Raw genomic sequence first — 15212 nt, forward strand, 5'->3', positions numbered from 1 at the left:
AAGACAAGCTGCAAGACTCCCAACTAGCATAGCCAAGATGGGAGGGGGAAAAATTGTAGGCAGTTAGGAATAAAGGTTGAAAGTTCAGAAGACAGGATGGGAGATATAGATTTGCTAGACTTAAAAATCACAAGATGTTCCAATTTAGAAAGAATTCAATTCAGAGCCCAGCTAGTCTAACATATCCCCAGCTAGCACACAGCTTTTAAATATTTGTCTTTCTGTGATAGAAAAGGAAAACTGAAAAGATGGGGAAGGGGACTGAAAAAAGAGAAGACGATGGGGCGGCTAGGTGACTCTGTGGATAGAGCACCGGACCTGGAGTCAGGAGTACCTGAGTTCAAATCTGGCCTCAGATACTTAATTACCTAGCTGTGTGGCTTGGGCAAGCCACTTAACCGCATTGCCTTGCAAAAACCTAAAAAAAGAGAAGTTGTGAGAGAAATGAAGAAAGATGAAAGGGAAAAAGTGAGGAGGGAAAAATAAAAGAGATGAGAGGGGAAAGAATAAGTAAGCATAGAGGAAGAAAGTCAAAAAGGGAGAAGTCATGGGCTGAGAAGAAAGATAAAAGGAGTTAGAAGAAAATGAGAGAGAAAAAGTGGAAGAAAATAAAGAAAGTAAAGAGGAATGGTAGGAAAAAAGAAAGCAAAGAAGAAATTTTCCATCAGTTTAACATGCCTTGTTTAATTTTGTTTCTCTGGTAGAGAATTTAGGTCAAAAACACTAACAGGATAGGATTTTAATTTTCTTTCTCTCCACTGGAGCATTGAATAAATTCAGAATATGCAAATCTGCCTAGCATCACATCTCCCAATTTGTGGTGTTTTGCTTTGGGCTGCCAGCAATCAATTCTGTGACTTGGAAAGAGCGTACCTTCGAGACATAGCTCCTTTTCTGGCAGAGAAGACCTGTAGCTCAACAGCTGTTTGGGCATGCCCCAATGGTGCCTTTTTTGCAAAGAAAACTGATTACAAAGTAACTTCAGCTGTTTCACTTACAGTCACAAGAGTTGGTGTGTATCTACATGTGGCATCACATTGAAAGTCAGTGCACCTTCCTGGAGCATCCAAAGATCTAAATGTGTCTGGGAATGCAGACCATGTTTGACAGGTAGTAATAATGCCTGCTGGGAAACTTGATGGAATCCCAGCTATACAGATCTATATCCTATAGCTTCACTCACTTGGAGTGCTTATGAGAAAAGAGGGAACAGGCAGCTAAAATATTTTCTGTGCACCTTTGAAGGCTATAGATTCTAGAGGGAAAGTTTAATATAAAGTCCTTGTCCTTAGTGACCTTATAACAAATGGTGTGGTAGAGTTCTAAACTTAGGAGTCAGGAAGATCAGGTTTCAAATCTCTGATACTAACTGGCTATATGACCACTGGTAAGTCACTTGACTTCTCACATCTTCATTTACTCATCTCTAAAATGAGCAGTGAGTACTAGTTGTCCTCTAAGGTACCTTCCAGTTAAAAATCTATGGTCCTAGATCTAGTTGAGGAGAAACATCATCTACTGATGATGATGATGATGATGTGATGATGTGATGATGAAGATGAGATAATATCATTTATATAGCACTTACTATGTGCCAAACATTATCCTATCTCATTTCATCCTCGCACCAATCCTGGGATGTGGCTGTTATTTTTCTTCCTATTTTATAGATATGGCAAACATAAGTGAAGTAACTTGCTCAGAGTCACCCAGCAAAGAAGTGTCTGTGACTAGGATTTCATCTTCCGGAGTCTTCCAGACTCCAGGAACAGCACTCTATCCTCAACTCTACTTAACCTCCTAAAGAACTGCTGAACACTAAATGGTGTGTTATGAAATGAATTTTGGTTTAGGTATGGATTAGATTCTATGACCTCTGAAATATTTTCTACCTCTTAGGTTATGGAGGAATAAGTCACATAACATGCTATAAGGCGTTTTCCTTCCCACTCCCCCACTTACCAATTATATAATGCTGAGTAAGTTTCTAAACCTTCTTAAGCCTGTTTTTTTCTAACTTTAAAATAGATTGGAGAACATATATCCAATTAGTCAAGCCTCAAGGTCTTTCCCTTATCCAACATTCTATGACTTTGCTTCATTTCCCTCATAACCACCTTATGAGTTAAGTAACCTAAATATGATTATTCCCAGTTTACACATAAGTAAAAACAGAGACATTTTAAAATTAGGTGACTTAACCACAGTCAACACCTGGAAAATATCAGAGTTCTCTAGAATTCAAGCACAAAGCTCCTGATACTAAGTCCACTACGCTACGCTTCTTGGTGTCCTTGTTGATGATTTTTCAGTCATAAATGATACTTCATGACTATTTGAGACTTTCTTGGCAAAGATACTCAAGTGGTTTGTAATTTCCTTCTCCGACTCACTTTACATATGAGGAACCTGAGGAAAATGGTGCTAAGGCATTTATTCAAAGTCACAGATCTAGTAAATTTCTGAAGTCAGATCTGAACTCAAGAACATAAGTCTTTTTTACTCCAAGAACTCTATGCTCTACCCACTCTGCCACCTGACTACAACCATACCATGCCTACCCCATCATCCTATGATTCAACAGAACTGATTGAATGCTGCACTTCAAAGGTAAGAAAGGTCAATCAATCCAAATCAGAGGAGAACTAGATTTCCCAAACAATTAGTAATTGAAAGATAAGTAAAAATAAGAGGGCAAAACAATGCCATTTAGTACATCTGGTAAATCCTTGAAGTTTATCCTTGGTTTTTTTTCCCTTTTCTTCTTCATCCTTCACCTTTCCTTCCTCCTCATTTTCTTTCTCTCCTTCCTGCTGCTATTCTTCTTTCTCTTTTCCCCATCCCTACCCTTGCTACCTAATTGATATTTTGAAAGGGCATTTCTCATTGCTTTCCCTGGATTTATAATAAATCTCAGTAGAAAGTAACATCTTTAATGCCAGAGACTTTTCATTCTTCTTTCCCCATACCCAGAACTCATTAATGAAATGAATGGAATATTTTAAATCCATTCTCTGGACCTTTGTTTCCTCACCAATAAAATAAGGGACTTGGACCATATTGTTGCTACGGTCTTTTCCAACTATAATGATCTATGGGAGGGGTTATCATCATCATAATCATCAATATCATCATCATCACCATCATCATGTTCAAAGAACAGATTTAGAACTAGATAGTATCTTAAAAGTAATCTAATTCAAAATACTTAATGTTTAGATAGGGAAAGTGAGGGTAGGAGAGGCAATGATTTAGTCAGTCACCCAGGTAATCTAGTCAATGTCACATCTGGGATTTGAACTCAGGTAAAATTACTGCATCTCACTGTCATTTAATAATATTTCACTAGACAGTTGATCTTTCACTAAGTAAAATTACATTCTTTGAGCACATTCATTCCAACTCCCCACCTGCCACACACATTCTCTGAATCCAGTCCATTTTTTTGTCAATGATCTGATATGGTTAACTTAGTCTGATTCCATGTATATTCATGGAAAAGCAAGGGAGGAAATTGTTCCCTGCCCAACATATCCCAAGGAGGCCTTGATAAGCAAAACAATCACTTAATTGGCACATTTCTATTTCTTCTGGTATTGGAACTGTGACAATAGGCTTCTGATGTAAATCAAAAGGCCTAGGGAAATAAATAGTGATTTTTAAATTCTCCATCATCAAAACAGCATGTTCTGACCTTGGAAACTCAGTTCAGTCAAAGAAACAGTGTCAAAACTAAAAACTTCAAAACAGAAGAATCAGTAAAGAAGCAAACAGGGTACCTGCTGCAGTACCTGAAACACCTATATGAGAAGTTCCTTTAGGCTAATGCATCTGCTACCCACAGTTTATATTGGCCAAGTCATTTAGTCAATCTATGGCTCAATTTTCTCAGTCTTCAAAAAGATATTTAAGCAGCAAAGGGGATAGAGTTCTAGGCTTGAAGTCAAGAAGACTTGAATTCAAATTTGATCTCAGATATGTCCCAGCTGGGCATCCCTGGATAAATTATTGAACTTTGCCTTCCTCAGTTCACTCAGCTGTAAAATGGGGATAATAATAGGACCTCTATCTGCCAGAGGTGTTGTGGGGATTAAGCAAGGTAATAGTTATAAAACACTTAGCTCAGTGGATGGTACAAGATAGATGTTTGCTAAATTCATTTTCCCTTCTCTTCTTTCCTAGAATAAATGGTTTGTACAAGTCTAGAAAGTGTCTTCCAGATTTAATGCACTGTGATTCATGCTATGCTCTATGATTCTTAGTTTCTAATTGGTTTAGGGTTAGAGAGATATTGGAGGCAGGAACTGAGGAATCAAGAAAATCATACTGCATTATCCACAGATATAACAGGATTTTCCTGCCTTCTCTTTGTCAGTCTAAGTCCTTTCTAGTATTTTCACTATCTGGGCAATGCTAATCTCTCTTTTATTGATCTCTAATGCTCTCCTATATTTTCTGCTATTTTAAAAATGTGAGTTATCATCTCTAATCCTTGTTCCATTTTCCATCAAGGTGAAGAATTCAAGGTGGAAGACTTCTTTTATTAATTCTCCTTTTCAATTAACAAATGTTTCTTTTTTTCCCTTTCACCTACTCACTAGAAAAGAAAAATAAAAAACTAGTAACAAAAACGTATATTCAAGCAAAATCAGTTTCTATATTAACCAGGTCCAACACTGTGTATCTCCTTTTTTAAATTTAGTTCATCACCTCCAGAAGGAAATAGTCAATCAAGAAAATCCACAAATATTTATTTAGTAAGTGGTTCACTTAAACATTATTCTTATTGTATAAATCACCTAGTTCTAATTTTACTATGCCTCAGGTCATATAATCTAAGATTTCTCTGAAATTATCAAAAAAGTGCCTTTTTGTATATGTTCTCACTCCTGAAGTATCTCACTCCCACACTTATACTCATTCCCCAAAACAACAACCATTTATTAAATGCCTACCAAGGCACAGTTTTAAGCATTAGGGAATACAAAGAAAAAAAATGCCCTCAGGGACTTTGTGATCTAAAGGAGAAGATAACATGTAAATGAGGTATATGCATATTCATGTATATACATATGTATGTAGGAAGATTGTCTTAGAGAGAAGGCACTAGCATTAAAAGAGAATAGAAAAGACTTTCTTTAGAAGGTGGGATTTTTACCTGAAACTTGAAGGAAACCAGGAGACAGAGACAAGGAGAGAATTATAGGCATTGGGAACAGTCAGTGTAAAAATACAAACAATTAGGATGTGTTTTATGCAAGAATAGAAAGAAGGAAAACACCATTGGATTATATGGTTTGTGGAGAAAACCAAGGTTTAGAAAGACTGAAAAGGGCTTTAAAAATCAGATGATTTTATATTGGATTCCAGATACAATAGAGCAGGGAAGGGAGCAGTGACATAGTCAGATTTTAGGAAGATCAGTTTATGAGCTGAACAGAGAATGAGAATGAGGTGAATGGAAAAGAAGAAAGAAAAATCTCCTAGTAGAACATCACAATATTCCAGTTGTAAGGTAATAAGTACCTGAACCGAGGTGGTGGTAGTTTCATAGGAGAGAAGAGTTGTATATGAGAGGTAATGAAGGTTTAATTGACAAGATTTGGCAATTAGATGACTATAAGACGTGAGAAAGAGAGAGACACGGACACAGACACAGACCTACAGTTATCAGAATGGAGAATGGAGCTATATTCAATCCCTTCTTTTCTGCCTTTTTTTCTTTTTTGCACTTCAGAGGTGAAAAATTTTTCACAAGCACACATATATGCAGACACATATATGTTGTATACACACCTGTAGACATGTAAATGTAGGTATATGTGTATTATATACGTTTGCTTGTATCATAGGTATAGGCATATGTACATTTTAGTGTGTGTGTATGCAAATATATATGTGTATAAATATACATATTTCCCTTAACATAACTGTCCTGTCTTGTTGCCATCCTCATTGTATCCTTTCAATTGTCAAACTTTATTAATATATCACCTACTTGAGGAGCCTACATCAAAGAGAGACTGACATCTATCTCAGTGGAAAGGATAAGTGACCAAACTGACAAAATCATAGAAAACTGGTTAATTCTCTCCAACTAGGAAGTAGGCTCCTCAAAGATAGGACTTTGTTTTAAGCCTAAATGGTTTCCAAATAGCTTAGAGCAAAGTTATTGTTCCAGCATCATTTGTTTATTGAGAAAGTTTGCACCTTGGAAGAAAAGTGAGGTTAGTAATGGAAAGAACCGGCTGGATTCTAATGTTTGAACACATGTGCGATCCTGGACAACTGTTAGAACATCAGTTCATTTCTGGAGCTGTACTGACAATTTGGATATTGGTCATTCATCATCATTAGGACCTTGGACTTGCTAAAGTTGAAGCACACAAAACCTGGGTGATCATGGAAGATAGACCCATCTTCCCTCATTATTGTGTGTATCATTACCAGCCTGGGGCTGTCTGTTTACTCCAGAATACAAGGTTTTCTGACATGATTATTTCAGATTTTCGAGATTGTTTCCTTTTTTCAATATTATACTCAATGTTGATAGTTTAAGCAACACAAAGTTCAAATTAAGTATGCTGAAGAGGGGAATAGGAAAATACAGGAAGAGAGATTCATTGGATTTATGGTACCTGTCCAATAGTGGAGTTGATACTGCACTCATCAATACTCTCTTTCATTGAGTCAATTTCATAATGAAGGGCTGATTATGCAAAAGGCTATATAGAGAAGAGGCACAATCTATGTAATATCTCTTCTTTTTTGGTAAGTTCCATGAAGGTAGAGACCATGTCTTCTTATTTATATTCCCTGAATATAGTGGGTCCCTAATACATGATGTTGTTTTTTGTCCTTCATTCTCAAATAAGAACATGACATCAGGAAGGCAATGCCATAACAAGCACATGAATTGAATTTGAGGGGATGCTGTGCTATATCACCCAGTCTCATTTTCTCTCCAGAGACATCTGAGTCCAATGATCAGATATGAATCAGAATGACTGGAGATGGCTCTGGATGCAAGGCAATCAGAGTTAGGTACCTTGCCCAGGGACACACAGCTCATAAGCTTCAAATGTCTGAGTCTGGATTCTAACTTCTGTTCTCCTGAATCCAATGCCAGTAGACCAATTAACTGTCCATTCCATCACTCCCATTACATATTTTTCAATGAATGAACCATAACAGTTTATATTTGTATAGTGAATGTGGGGTGGTGAGGTGAATATAATTGGAACTCCTTTAAGTCAGGGGTTTTTCATTTCTAACCATCATCTAGCACAATGACTGGAAAATAGCAGGTACTTAATATTTGTTGACTGATTGATAGTTTAGGGGTGATCTTTGAATTAAGTTGTTTTATTCCCATCCCTTGAAACATACAATTTATGTGACCCTAGGCAATTAACTTAACCTCTCAGTCCTCCAAGCAATGACATTGGTATTGATAATTGTAGAGTCCCACTTCTGGACTCTTTCAATCTTCCCCAGGCCAGTTTCAGAGGGACAGGAGACAAATAAGACAAATTCTCCAAGTGCTCCATTTATTCAAGAAAACACCAGTGCCTAAATACCTTTCTAATCTCTAGTCCACTCCCACTCCCGGGGCACTTAGTAAGATAAAACTCTGGTGTCCAAGGACACCAGGTGAAGATAATTCACAATACTCCCATACACAATGGTTCCCAACAGATAATACTTCACTGGAAGCTGCTTACCTGGCTTGGAAAAGCAACATTCTATAGTACCTTTTGACTTAGAAGGGTCTTCCTCACAACAATTTTATCAGTTAGATCATCAGTGATTATTTGTTAAGTATTTGTTATTAGCTAGGCACTGTGCTAATCTATAGGAATGCAAAGGAAGGGGAAAAAAAACATGACTCTAGTTCTAAGAGTTCACATTCTAATGGAGGAGATAATATGTATACAAATATGTGCATGCAAGATATAACCAGAGTAAACAGAAGATAATATCAAAGGACTACCACATTTTGTTTTAACAGCTGAAGGGGAGGGAATCCAAAAGAACCCCTGCATATGGTGGGATTTGAACTGTCTTGAAGGAAGTCAGAGATGAGGAGGGAGGATAATTTCAGCACATGAATCAAACAATAAAAAAAAGTATAGAATAGGGATATAGGATTTTATTTGTGAGGAACAGTCAGTAAACTAGTGTTGCTGAATTTATAGAATATAAATATAAATTTATAGAATATAAATATAAATAAAATATAGGAGAATAACATACAAAAAGACAGAAAAGGTCTACATAGGAAAAGGAAAGTTAATAAAGAACTTTAACATACAAACAGAGGATTTTAACATTTGATCTTTGAGAAAACAGGAGATCACTAGAATTTCTTGACCTATGCTTCATTTGACAGCTCAGGGCAACATGAAGAGAAACAAAGCAGGGAAACCAAACAGCTACTAATTGTATTAATCCAAAAATGAGATGATGATGCTGATGAAGGTCATGGCTGTTTGACTTAAAAAAAAGTGTAGATATTCAAGTGTCAAGGGTAGGAATCAAACCTGGTTTATCAACTAGAAGGTCATCTCTAATCTATCAGTCAGTCAATAAACTGATATGTCTATAGAAGATCTAATTTGAAATAGCCAAAAAGCACCAATTGAAGCAGGACTAACATGGAAGAAATAAAGCTAGGACTAGATCTGGAAGTCTTCATAGCAATGATAGAGATTTCATAAAAGATGATGAGATCACCAAGCAAGAGAGCATAAAAATTTTTAAAAATGGGGAAGGGGGCTGGGGAAAGTACTTAAGTTTGTAAGGTAAGGGACCCCAAACCAGAAGAAATTCTTCTTCCACAGACAGTGTCAAAGAAGTTGTCCAATGAATATTAAAAGATTAGAAAATTAACGACCTGAGGTCCCAGTTTTTGAGAGAAAAAATGGTGGAAAGCACAAACCAGCATGGGCTAGTTAGAACCAATCAGTTCATGATCCAGTTACAGTGTCCTAAGTCACTTTGCATTACCAATTAACTTCATTCATATTAATTTCTCTGCCCTAGCAGGAACTTAAAGTTCCTTATGATAGCATGCAATGTATATGGAGGAATGACTAGGGTGGGGGAACATATCAAAGGGGTACCTGTAAGGGGAGAGTGAGATGTGCTGTAACCTAAAGAAGTCTTGACCAATCCTGACTCTGATGGGAGAAGGAGGTTTGAACTAATAGTATTTATACTTGTTCTGGCTTCAGTATCATTTGGAGAATTCTCCTTATTTTCCTCTCCTGCTTCTCATGAGAAGCATAATAAACACTCACTTTGGTTTAATTTTCATTTCTTAAGTGAGGGATTGACTGTTCCCCATTTCTCACAGGTGGACACACACATACAGAATGAGTATGTCAAGAAGAACCAACAAAAGAGACTGAAAAGATAATGTCAGACAGTTAAAAAGAAAACCAAAACAAGTAGAGTCAAGGACAAGAAACCATACAGAGAGACAACATGATCAGCCTGTTAAGTGTTAAATCCTGCAGAGGGGGCAAAATAAATGATGAGTGAGAAAAGTCCATTCAATCTGTCAATATATTACTGATAACTTTGAGGAGAGAAGTTGAAAGATAAGATGAAATACCAGATTACCATGGTCTTAAAAGAGAGTGAAAGCAAAGGAACTAGAGGTACAGTTTTTTGATGATATTTCTAAAAAATCTAGTCCCAAGGGAGAAGGAATATATAAAACTATACTCAGTGGGGATAATCAAATCAAGTGAGGGTTCTTTTTATGGTGGAAGAGGCATGGGCTTATTTGTAGGAGCAGAAAAGAGACAATAGATGGGGATAGATTGAAGGAAAGAGAAAGAAGCAATGATTGTGATGACATTCTACTGGAAGATGAGAAGAGATGAGTTCAGTGGTGCATATAGAGGAGTTTTTCCTTGGTAATGAAAATGGCTTCCTCTGCAACATGCATCACCATCCTCTGCTTTATCATTAGTGATATTATCCACACTAGTTTCATTTAACAATTTAAGATTTGCAAAGCATTTTACAGACATTTTCTTATTTTAAACTTCCCAACAACCCTGAGAGATAAGTACTTTTGTATTACTGAAGTAAAGGAGATAATGGGAGATATCTGAGTAATGTGAAATGAGGAGGATATAGGGAAATTTAGAGAGCTTGATCTCAATTTTTTCTTTTTTTTAATATAGAAAAGTTTTATTTATTTTGAGTTTTACAATTATCTTGCTTCCCTCCCCCTCCCCCCCCCCAGAAGGCAGTTTGTTAGTCTTTACATCATTCCCATAGTATGGATTGATCTAAGTTGAATGTGATGAAAGAGAAATCATATCCTTAAGGAAGAATCACATAGTATAAGATATAGCAGAATTACATAATAAGACATTTATTTTTAATTAAAGGTAATAGTCCTTGGTCTTGGTTCAAACTCCATATTCTTTCTCAGGATACAGATAGCATTCTCCATCACAGACAAAATTGTGCCTGCTTGCTGCCCTGTTGATATGAGCAAGTCCATTAAGTTTGATCATCACTCCCATGTTGTTGTTAGAATGTATAATGTTCTTCTGGTTCTGTTCATCTCACTAAGCATCAGTTCATGCAAATCCTTCCAGGTTTCCCTGAATTCCCATCCCTCCTGGTTTCTGTTTTTGTTTGTTGTTTTCTTTTGTTTTTGCAAGGCAAATGGGGTTAAGTGGCTTGCCCAAGGCCACATGACTAGGTAATTATTAAGTGTCTGAGGCCATATTTGAACTCAGGTACTCCTGACTCCAGGGCCAGTGCTCTATCCACTAGATGCCACCTAGCCATCTCCTAGTTTCTAATAGAACAATAGTGTTCCATCACACACATATACCTCAGTTTGTAAGCCATTACCCAAGTGATGAACTTTCACTCAGTTTCCATTTCTTTGCCACCACAAACAGAGCTGCTATGAACATTCTTGTACAGGTGACTTTTTTTACCCTTTTTCATAATCTCTTCAAGGTATAGACCCAGTAGTGGCATTTCTGGATCTAAGAGTATGCACATTTTTATTGCCCTTTGGCAATATAATTCCAAATTGCTCTCCAGAAAGGTTGAATGAGTTCATAGTTCTACCAACAATGTATTAGTGTCCCAGATTTCCCACATCCTTCCCAACATTGATCATTGTCCTCTCGAGACATATTGGTCACTCTGAGAGGTATGAGGTGGTACCTCAAAAATGTTTTAATTTACATTTATATAATAATTAGTGATTTAGAGCAATTTTTCATATGATTATGGATTGCTTTGATTTCCCTATCTGTAAATTGCATTTTCATATCCTTTGACCATTTGTCTATTGGGAAATAATTTGTCTTTTTTTTTTATCAAGGAGTAGTTTACCTGTCAGATCTATGGAAAGGGAAGCAATTTATGCCCAAGGAGGAGATAGAGAACATCATTAGAAACAAACTAGATAATTTTTATTACATTAAATTAAAAAGCTTTTGCACAGAAAAAACCACTGTAACCAAGATCAAAAGAAATGTAGTAAATTGGGAAATAATTTTTATGACTAGTGTTTATGACAAAAGACTCATCTCTAAAATATACAGAGAACTGAGTCAAATTTTTCAGTTTTTTCCACCATAAGGTGAGATGAGATAGAGGAGGACTCTCCATATATTACATGGAGAGCTAGGGAGAGGTGTAAAGTTTTGTAATAGGTGCTGTGGAGAGTGGAGCAGTAAATAGATTATGAAAAAGATTACTTTGGTACAGAGAGGTTCCTGTTATGTTTATGTTAATATAAATTTGTAATGTACCCAATAAGTATGGTTTGATAATTTCTTCCAGTACATTGAAAGGAAGGAAGGGGGTAGATAATAGAGTAATTCAAAGTTGAATTTTGGCTAGATGTGATCACAGTAGGACAAAGGAACACTTGGGAATAAAGATTAGTGTGGGGTTAAGATATATCTCACCAAAGGACTGAGATAAAGCAAACTGGAAAATATTGTTAATATAAGTAGTTTTATCCTCATTTTGGAAGTGAGGCAATAAGACTCAGAAAGATGACACTATTTGCCCAAGGTCACATAGCTAGTAACTATAGAGGCTACTAGTTAATTTGAATCCCTTTGAAAGACTAGAAGAATCTACTATTACCTTCTTGAAAGGATTAAGAAAATCTACTTAATCTGAAAGACTTGGTCCCTTTAAACCTTACAGGATGAGAAAATGAGTCTCAGGAACTGAGAATGGACTGTTTAACTCATATTTTTCAATATTTGAATCCACCCTTTAGATTGACTCTTTAAAAAGAACAATTTATTGTAGAAATGGTCCTGTGGGAATACAGATAATTGAACCTACAAGCCAAAGACCCAAATGCACATTTGGAATGTAGGGTTCTTTTGACCCACACATCAGGCCATCCCATAACATTTGGGAAAAGAGAAGTATTTACATCCATCAAGCTCTAGAGTGTTATTCCATCAAGAGAAAGATTTCCTCAAACTTTCATGACCAGTGAGAAGCAGAGGTATGTAAGGGTTATGGAGTGTGCAAATTTTTAATTTGGTTGACTTGGATCCCTACAAGTGTCCCTACAATGACACTCACTCTGTCAAAAGCCTTTAAATGAGATACACAATTACATATATACATATATATGAAGGGAACATTAGCATAGATAAAGAAAAGGAAAGATAAGAGATAAAGAAGAGAAAGAATTAGGCAACCAATGTGGTTTCAATGCCTGGAAATTTGACTAGCTGGAGAAGTAGAGTGACAACACAACCTCCAGGGTCTTGATTGGGATAGTCCCTTCAGTAGATTGTCCTCTCCAAAGGGTGTGATTATCAAAACTCATTTTCCCAAGTAAGACCTTTATACTGCTCACACAAAAGTGGCACAAACTCATAGGCTTACAAGACTGAACTCATTGATCCAAGCCAAAATACCCTATGATCTGAGTACAATCACTTTTTTTCCAGGTGTCTTGTGGTAAACAGTCAGGGAAGGGCCAAGACTCTAGGCATGGACCCCAAAATATTTTTACTAGGTATGTTCCCCAGCAGTCCCTGCCCCAGAACATGATTTGATCATACTTCTCTTCAATGTGCTCGGGAAGTTCCTCCTCCTTGGATCATGATAGCTGATGGGGAAGATCTCAATTTAACCCTTCACCCTTCCAGGTATTAAAGGAACCTCTCAATCATGTGACCCCCCCAAAAGATGGACTCAGATGATCCACATACCCACACAGATGAGTAGGATCTCCAGGCTTCCATCTTCCAGGACTAAACAGCAGAAAGGTTATATCACAACTTCTCAGTCTAAGTGATGGTAGTAATGGAGAGGAGAACTGTATAGTCTGGAGGAACTCTCAATTTCTGGAGGAATATAAAAATGTTTCTGTTCCAAAGAGCTAGTGTACAGCTCTGGAGTTGACAGAAGAGTAAGAGATTAAGCCACAATACTGATATACAATAAAACAGGCATTGTCTTGTAGTAATAATAAATAAATCAGAGATGCTGAGAGTTTAAAGGGGAAAAAGAGTGAGAATAAGCATGTATTAAGCACATAGTGATTATGTTTTTGTCTTTTGTTCTTGAAGAAGACCATGACATCAGCAAGGTGATGCCATGACAAGTAAGTGAACTGAATTTGAGTGAGCAGAGGCTGTGTTAAGTCACCAGTCACACTTTCATCTCCTGAGACATTTGGGTCCAGAAGCCAGATATAGATCAGGAGGATGAGAGATGACTTTGGATGTGAGGTAATCAGGTTTAAGTGATTGCTCAAGGTCACATAGGTAGCAAGTGTCAAGAATCTGAGGTCAAATTTGAACTCAGATCCTCCTGACTGGAGGATGGGTGCTTTATCCACTGAACCATCTGATTGCCTCCTTAAAAGGGAAGAGAATAAGCATAAGCATATAGTATATGACCAGCACTACCTTAACTGCATTGAAAAGTTTATCCCATTCAATCTGAAAGGAAAGGTTTTTGTCTCTAGCAAATTCAATTTCTTTTTTTTTTTTTTGAGATTAGGGGTATCTAAAGCCTAAAGGTAGGACCATTAGGCTATTTTATGTTTGTGTTCCTTTTGTAAAATAAGAAATCACTGAGAAAGTTAAAAGTAACATCATTAACAACTACAAGTTCCTTCCTTCTGGGGAGTCCAAATCCTGGGGTTAGTAATATAAGGCCTTAGTAATTGTAGAGGTCTATCCAGCAAGACAAAGATAATAATTACCTTTAAGATTAAATCAATGTGTAACTGAGGAGCAGGGATCCTTAAGCAGAGATTATAGACCCTTTTCTATTTGAGTTTGACTCCCCTGATCTAGACCATTTCCTCATTTTACAGATTAGAAACAGAGCCCCAAAGAAGTTAAGTGACTTACTCAAGGTCACACAGATAATAAGTAGAACAACTTGTTTTTTTTCAAACTCAGAAACTCCAAATGTAGAGCAAATTGTACAATATTGTCTGTGCAATTGTAGAAGTTCTTTATGACTACAAAAGATGGTGAGTAGGGGACAACTAGGTGGTACAATGGATATAATTACAGGCCTGGAGTCAGAAATCATCTTCCTGAGTTCAAATCCGAACTAAGACATTTATTAACTGTCTGATTTTGGGTGAGTTTTTAACCTTGCTTTCCTCAGTTTCCTTATCTGAAATGAGCTAGAGAAGAAAATAGCAAGCTATGCCAGTATCTTTGCCATGAAAACCCAAAAAAGGGCTCTTGAAAAGTAAGACACAACTGAAAACAACTAAACAAAACAATATAAATATGAATAGTTGTTAGTGTGGTCAATACTATTTGTTGAAGAATGAACCAATCCAAGATCAATTCTACATGACTCTAAGTCTGAACATTGACACTCATTTGGGTATTCCCACCTTTTAGGACTTTACTGGTCTTCCTAATTCACGTGTTTATTCTGATTTCTTGCCTTCAATGAGTTTAAATCACATTACTTGCCATGTAATAATTAGAGCTGAACTCTAAATAGTGCTTTATACACATTCTGATTTGTTCCTTACTAAACTCTCTAAGGTAGCTGCTACAAATTTCCCTATGCCTATTTTAGAGATGAAAAACTTGAGTCTCAAAGAGAAAGAGATGTATCCTAGATAAAAAGGTTGGTAAGTGTCAAAAATGGGATTCAAGCCTAGGTCTTTCCAGATTCCAGATCCAGGGATCTTTAAATTCTGCCAT

The sequence above is a fragment of the Macrotis lagotis genome, chromosome X (genome assembly GCF_037893015.1).
Source record: "Macrotis lagotis isolate mMagLag1 chromosome X, bilby.v1.9.chrom.fasta, whole genome shotgun sequence".
Classification (NCBI taxonomy): Eukaryota; Metazoa; Chordata; class Mammalia; order Peramelemorphia; family Peramelidae; genus Macrotis; species Macrotis lagotis.